The sequence below is a fragment of the Pelecanus crispus genome, chromosome Z (assembly GCF_030463565.1).
Source record: "Pelecanus crispus isolate bPelCri1 chromosome Z, bPelCri1.pri, whole genome shotgun sequence".
Classification (NCBI taxonomy): domain Eukaryota; kingdom Metazoa; phylum Chordata; class Aves; order Pelecaniformes; family Pelecanidae; genus Pelecanus; species Pelecanus crispus.
In genome coordinates, this window is record NC_134676.1 from 8,065,463 (window position 1) to 8,074,056 (window position 8,594).

The window sequence follows — 8,594 nt, forward strand, 5'->3', positions numbered from 1 at the left end:
TTCCTGTTTTTCTTTGGGGGTTATTTGGAAGTGAGATATCAAATCATGCAGAAATGCATCCTGAGGTATCAAAGTATTTATCCTGACTTTCCTTGGTATATCTGCAGAAAGCATTGCTGTACAGGATAAAACAGCAATATCCAAGTAAAGCTTAAAATTTTTTTTTAGTAACATACAGAATATTCTGCTTAACATCAGGCTATCTTGAAGAGGTTTAAAAAGTCAGTGGAAAAAGGACCTCAGTATGCATGTTCAGGGGTCCAACACTTAACAGCATTATTATATACTACTTAGGGAAAAAAAAAGATAAATGTCAGAAAAACACAGGGGATCCTTAGGGTTCAATCCCAAACCCCACTGAAGTCAGTGAAAATATTTCTACAGATTTAATTATTTTCATTGAATTATTAAAAGATGTTAAGGTTAACATTCATTTTAGTTAACATACAGAAGTTATACATGCAGAAGTTGGCTGCTTTAAGACACTTGGTTTAGCTTTGTCTGCAGTGAATGGAGAAAGCTAAATGCTACATTAGATGTCTAAGATATATGGAGTGAGACATCTTTCGGGAGTGCTCATCTTTCTGTTTTGACTTTAAATGGGGCACAAATAATAAGTTTTAACTAGACAGCTGGCATGCGGATGGCTAAAACTGAGGCAAGGACAACTGTAACTGATAAATAAAAGATACAGGCAGCATAGGCAAGGACTTTAATTCTACTGCAGACCATCTAAAAATATATACAAACTCGGGAGTCCCATTCCAGCTATCCTTGCACTTATTTAGCAATATCTTCACAAATTGGACCCTGAGATTAATTTGAACCATTACAGAGAATGGGATCTACTTTGCCAGTATGGGATCTTATTTTGTCTGCCATGCATATGTGAACTCTCAGAATGATGAAAAAAAAAAATACATAGTAGCTGGAATCTGCTCAGAGACCAATATGAAGGAAGCAGCACAACAGCCATGCCAGACCCCAAAGCAGCAATACATTTCTCATTCACTACCCAAGACAAGTCTTGCAGAAACTAGGGAGATGGTGTAAATTAAAGCACTTCTGAATGAACTAACATGCCTTAAGTCACTTCAGAAGACAGCCAGCATGGCTTTGAAATACCCATCACCAACATTTCAGTTTCTCTTTTGTCTCTTATCTTTCTGCTCCTATGCCCTATCCTTCATAATTATGGCTAAATATAGAGAGTTTAAAGAAAACCTTAATTGAAGGTCAATCCCCAACAGTTAAATTCAAGATTTCCCTTTAACAGAAAAAGCAAAAGACCCTTAGAGGTAAAACATGTAAAATTTTGATTAGTTTTCAGAGTCTGTTTGACGACAAAAAGGTAAATGCAATACTCTTCAAACTTCTTTTTGTTTGTTGGCTGTTGTTTTAAATGTCTTCAGCTTAGAAATAGTCTATGATGGATAAAAGGAACAATGATACTTACCACACTCGTAATGTATGGGTGGAGTGTATAGTTTGTAATCACTGCAGTGAATGCTGACCACATCGCAATCAAATGAGGAGTGATTACAACCAAATTTCACAGAAGTGAAATTCATTTGAAGAATATAGACCCCTGAAAAAAACACAGCGTTAAGACCACCTGGATTTTACCAAACTGAATGAGACTACATTTTTATAATGACCCAAGAAAAATCAGTGCTTGTAATCACCATAATACTAATTTCTGATGATTTCTGAACCATTAATGTAGTTTTTCATCCATATTATTTCTAAACATTAATAACATCCTTAGTGGCACCAAAACCAGTATGCGTGTTAATGGATTAGAAACTGTGTACATCTGTAATACAAATTAATTATATTTGTTGAAAAAAAAAAATAGAGTCACATAGAATGCTTCTGCAGAAAATATTGTGAACTTATAAATGTGGGTGTTAGGAACAAATGTGGAACTGAGAAAGTTAAATAAGGAAAAACAGGAAAGGTAAACATTTCATATCATTAACAAAAATTATACTGAGAGAGGGCAACTGTGAATGAACATGCCTTAGTTCTGCAACATACTTGATCATTAGAAAAATACAAGGTACTATCTGTATGCACTAGTTATTTAATCAATTCTTTGTGCTTAGTGCTTAAGTTTTTGAAGAATTCAGAAGTATTCTTTAACGTATTTTTTTCAGAAGTATTCTTTAATGTATTTTTTTCAGAAGTATTCTTTAACATATTTCTTTAGTGATGCACAATGTGGAATGTGCCAAGGAAGGAGAACTATTTTTCTACTCATGACAGAGAGGACCAGAAAATGTCCCATAGCAAAGCAATATTCTGACCTATATGAGATGTTCCATTACTGGTCTGAAAGCCTAGAGGAGGGCAAAGGGCAGACACTGATACCAGTGGTCATACGATGCTTACTTACATCAGCAGATCCAGTCAAGGGTTTGAGACACACATTTTGCTTTTCCTCTGAAGATTACTTCAGTAACTTTCCTCATATTATTCCCATTCTTCAAATGTTTCTCCACTTCTCTGGCACTGCTTATACATCAGTCTAGAAAGGATAGTCTAACCACTGTAATGGTACAGACTGAGTGGAAGTTTTGGGTCACTTTTATGCACCAGGCTTGTGATGGCAATGGCTTTCTTCTACGGGAATATAATCTTGCTTTGCAGAGAGCATGCAAATGTGCCTGGGTGAGCTGGAAGATTTTAACCACTGGGGAGCTTCACTTATTCCTAGAAACAGTCATTCCTCTTCCATTTCTGCTCCTGCTATAACATGATCATGGGAACCATGATTTGCTGGATGTCTTCTGAGAATTTCCCCATAGACTACTACATTAATTTCCCTCTGGTCCTCAGGATAGAATTTATTCCACTCCACGGTAAATCTGGAATGTTTTCAATTTTCATGGTATTCAGACATACCTCTAAAGTGATGCAGAACCTGAACATGTCTGTAAATTAGCCATAGCTTTTTCCAGGCTGTGTGTCAAGTTTTTGCTCATTTTTCCATCTGTGGAAACAGGGAAAAGTGTTCAGGATGCATGCTCAAGAATTCCTGGCTCCTTAGGAAAGTCATAGATCAAATCCCAAGATGAGTAAGCTCTGAATACAGTGGAATACCTGAATGTAGTAAACATTATCTGGTAATTATCTCAAGGAAAAATATTCACAATGATTCAAAGATGACCAGCCTCTTCACCATAGTGGTATACATAAGGTATTAAACCTCAGCTTCCAAATCTATAATGTAAGTACTATACTAATGTTATTTCAATTACAGCTCTAAACTGTCAGTTTACAATCCTAACTCCCTTTATAAAATAATGGTCCACTAAGACTATCTACTTCTACCATCAGTGTTTAAACTTACCTCCTTTACTGCAAGAGGAAGGAATTCTATGGAGTCCTGCTTTTGATTTTTTGGACGAGAAGATGGGAGCAAGAAGCATGCTTGCATACTGGCAAGTTACTCAAAACATGACTGGCAAGTTACTCAAAAATTGTCTAGGGGGAAAAAAAAAGTTTGTCAGAGTAACTCTAGAAAGTTTTTGTAAATATGGTTTATTCTTATTCACAATAGAGACCCTTCACAGTACTTTCAGACCTATCACTTCAATGATAGACTGCTTGGACTGGTGCTTCCAGTAGTAAAATCTTCTTCTATTATACTGGGTGAATATCTACTGATTCTGACTCCCAAGAGCCCTATTGCTGGCAATCAAGTTTTGTTGTAGAAGTGTATAAATGTATAAAATGGCTAACTACATTTCCAAGCGTCAAATTATGTTTTGCCAGTCCAATATTTATCACTAAGAAATTAAGTCACAGCCAACCTACCATTTGAAAGTGACTTTTCTGAGCAGTAATTGCATTTCTGGGACAATAGGTGAATCAAGGAGCTTTTTGGTGTAGACTTGAGCCCTGTTTTGGTACTGTGCCTGAGTGAATGCAACATGAAAACCCCAGCAACTTCCCATCAATTGATACAAAACAAAGGAAAAGAAAAAAAATTCCATTCTCTCAGTATCTGCATATTTTAAAACCAGGGTTTTTTTCCTACATTGTTGCAGATTAATACATCACTTAGAAGATAAACAGATTATGTCTTTCTTATTAACACCCTGTAGAGGAGTGAAGGGTCCAGATCCCTTAGCCTGGAGATTTATGAGCTTCTGGCTGTCCTTTCCAGGTAAAAAATGGGATCTTCACACAGGTTAAGGATTCTTTTCAAAGAGTTCTGAATAAATGGGATGAGTTGGGCTAGTTGCCTTGGCACTTTGCAGTGTTAAGATGTAAGCAGGGAAAAAATAAATTCAGAAACACCCTCCCCTCTTTCTGCCCCTGCCGGAGGCTCCAGGGTGCCCATAGCAGAGGTTGGCAGCACCACCTGCATTGCCTGAGCCCAAGATGGGAGAGGACATTGCCTGTGCCCAAGATAGGAGAGGACAGTACAGCTTCACCCAAAACATCTCCTTGGCAATCTGGATAATGAGCATATGGGAAGGAGCCTGCTAACAGACATTTTGAAGACAGACTAAATAACAGACTGAAAGCCAAATTTACAATCAACTCAATAATACAGCAAGAGAGACTGTAGGCATTGACAGTGTCCAAGCTCTTAAATAATGTGTTCCCTAATGAAATAATAAGTTTGGTAAAATTCTTAGATATCTGAGGAGCTGAACCCATGCTACAGGGAAAGGTGAGCCCTCCCCACACAAATCCATGGTAAGCTGACCCACCTGGCAAATCATTCCTGACCCCAAATCTTACAGTTAGTTAACTTTAGGTGTGACTGGTGGGTTTTTAAAGCAGACATTAAAGCAGACATAAAGAGAAATTTTAAAATCACTAAAAACCGTGATGCACTCATCCTAGAGCTGCTACCTGGAGCTAGTTTCCAATGCATCAGAGAAAAACAAGAAACAAAAGAAAACATGTTCAATTATTCATGAATGGGCTATGGAAGAGGAAATCTTTTCTGACCCTGCTAGGCAAACAACAAAGTTCCTAAGGCTTGGCATTCACAAGGTATAAATAAAATGAAAATAATTAGCAACCCAGACACCTCTCAGACAAAAGAGGTGCTCAAGAACTCACAAGACAAAAATCATTTTCTGACTTTGGGAATTACAGTGCAGTTCCTTCTATATATGTATTGTTTTCCATCAAAACCAAACCAGGTTCTTTGTCCTATGCTGCTGCTGCTGCTGCTGCTGCTGCTACTACTACTACTACTACTAGATAAGTAGAAACCTTAAAATTTTGGTCTCATTTTATTCATCATTAATCCTTATCTTTTTTAATTTTCTTAATTATTCTTACCTTAAGTACTCTTTCTGTCTTGACATGTACCTGGAAATTGTACTTTATGTATATGCTCCATTCCATCCCTCTGAGTATGCTTCTAGTCCCTCTGTACCTGTTCCAGCTTAAGTCCCTTGGTTAGGTCCATAGGCACAAAGAATTTCTTGCAGTATTCCTGATAAGATCTTTCCAGTGCCTTGTACTGTAACATTAAAAATTCAATTTCTGTATGAAATTAAAAAAAAAAAAACTGATCCATTCTAGAACTTTTAGACTTTTTATGGCTCCAGTAGACAGGTATCTCATAGTCATCCTGTGATCACCATGTAAGAAGAGATCTTGTCCATCCTCACTACTTCCAGGGATGACAAAAACTCTACGTTCATTTCCATTTCTTCTCTTCTGGTCACTAAAGTCTGTTGATTTATGAGGATTTATCGATTCTCAGTATCCACTTAAAAGTTGCTGATGAATGTGTAACTTCAAACTTAAAAAAAAGAAATAAAAAAAATAAAATCGTCCTCACCTTTAACTGAAGAAGCCTAATATTGGAGGCAGAATGATACAAAAAATTTTATCAATCTCAATATGCACCAAATTCTCAAAATGTATTGTTCTTGGGGCCAATGACATATCACAAGTGCAAAATATATAGGCAAGGGAAGAATTTTCCTGTGCTAAGAACTAAGAAGCATTATTTAATCCTGTATCTATTATTTAATGATAATGTTGCAGTCCTGCAGCCACTGTATGCATCTTCTTTATGCAAGTTTTTCAGTGGAAAGGTTTATCTGATTTGTTTTTATGAATCAGAAACATTATATAGTTCATGCTAGATGTAGACTTTCATGGCTTTGCCATGTATAAAGCTGCACTAAAGCAGAAATAACTGGGCACTGTGTCACATTTGAACCTAGAAATGAAGCTGGAATGAAAGGACTTATTTTCCATTTTCAGAAAATAAATGAATTGTTTTGGGACCAAGATAATAAATAAAAAGTCATCACTTCAAATATTTCTAATGAGTAGAACTGAATGGAGATTTTGCCTGAAAAGTGTGAACTGAAAGAAAACAGAAAGAAAAAAAAATCTCATTTTAAAGTTTGAGCTATAACATCATCTCTGGAGGTGGGTAAGGTGCTGGCCTCTTGACTCCAGTCATTACACAGAGGGAAGACAGAAAAGGCAACTACTGACTGAGAGCAGGAAATATGATGGCCCTCCTACAGAGTAAGAAAGACTAAGAGGATTGTGTGATCAGACAGCCCCTAGGAAGCTGCTTTTAGAACTGTCTACACAAAATTAAAAAGGCTTTTAAAAAAAAAAAGAAAAAAAGCCCTGTTGCTGTCCTGACAAACCTTAAAAAGAGTGTATATGGTCCATGCAGTCAGCAGTCTTGGGAGCAAATGCTCCTGCTTTAGTAATGGTTCACAGCTGATTTCAGCAAAGTACTGAAAGCTTCAGGTTTGGCATGACCGAGCATTTACTCAGCTTTAAGCAGAGGCATTTGACATTTGTGATAGCGAACTTGGATGGATTAAATGCATACTTTGAATACAGCAACAGCAACAAAAACAACTACTAGAGCAAAGAAATAAAGCTTGCTTGCTGGACAAAGCAGGGCTGGATGAAACTCTTCATCTAAACAAAGGAGGGAACGCAGATTGGAGGGGAGATAGGATGCTCAGAAATACAAAGCTCGTGTGCCAGTCTTGGCCTGAATATGTTTTTTTTCTGCACAGAATTTCCTATTGCAAATCCATATTAAAGACACAAGAAAGATGGGCAACAAGTTAGGATAGCAGAAGTATTTGCTAGAGAGCAGTTCGAAACTTCAGTAGGAAGAGTTCAGTTGGTATTAATGAGCTTTGGATTAGGACACAGATTTTCACCTTTAAAAGTCCTGTGCTCTGGGGAAATTCACAACAAGCAGGAGAGGATTATTTTCACTAAACTTCTTTAAAGACTCTACCCAGGTTTTGCTGAAAGAAAGTGCCATAAAGAAGTCATGCAGTTTGAGTTGCAGCTGAAGTTACAATGTGAAATAATATTTACAGTTGTTACTCATTTCTCTCATTGTATTAAACACTGCACAATCACCAACCAAAAAGAAAAAAATTCATGTCATTTTCATTGTAAAAAATACCTAAATTTAAGAAATTAATGATGGAAATTTGAGTTCACAAGGACACAATATGAAAGTAGCATCATGTTGCCACCAATTACTTAATTTTGACCCCATATGAAGACTAGGAACCTGTTTGAATCCACCCTTAGCCTTGGGAGTAGAAGTGATCTCCATTACTGCAGTGACATTCACAACTTTCAAGATGGTGCAGAACTGTTTTGATATCTTTATAGTGAATCTGTAAGTTGATGTGCACACTCTTCACAAAGATGAATTTCACTAATGCATATGTCTCTGTTGCTTTATAATTAATTGATTCTATTTCAGCAGCATATATAACTTCTAACAGAGGTGGAGGCCCCAGGTGAACAAGACACCTTGCAAATGTCTAATGAGTGACTATCCCAGACCTGAACAGTTTATCATCAAAATAGAAAACAACACCAAGGCTTCAGTCATTTTCCAGAGCAGAAAAATAAAGTGATCACTCCCCGCAATTTCTTTAGTCCTTGATAAAACATGTAGAGATTCATCATTCTCATCTGCTTGCTAATTTTAGCAGGAGACAACTATGGACAGTGAGTGATGAATACTAAATATTGACATTTCCTTCCTTTGCCACCTAAAAAGTTCACCATGACAGAATGTTGCTTACCTCAGATACTGTCAAATGTGGTCCAAGTAAGAAAATGGCAGAAAAAAAGGAAACACCAAGACACTTCTGAAAACAACCTTCATTTGATGTCAACTTTCCCTGAAATAAAAAAAAACTTCCTTCCTTCCTTCCTTCCTTCCTTCCTTCCTTCCTTCCTTCCTTCCTTCCTTCCTTCCTTCCTTCCTTCCTTCCTTCCTTCCTTCCTTCCTTCCTTCCTTCCTTCCCTTCCCTTCCCTTCCCTTCCCTTCCCTTCCCTTCCCTTCCCTTCCCTTCCCTTCCCTTCCCTTCCCTTCCCTTCCCTTCCCTTCCCTTCTCATTAATTCTTTTCCTTCCTCCCTTCCTCCCTTCCTTCCTCCCTTCCTTCCTTCCTTCCTTCCCCCCCCCCCCCCCCTCTCTCTCTCTCTCTCTCTCCTCACTAACTCCCATCCAAATGCATGCCTCTGCCTCTTCTGCTCTCCTGCAGTGACAGGAAACTGGAGAAAATTGATGCACTAACAGTTCTAATATGACATTCGAGAA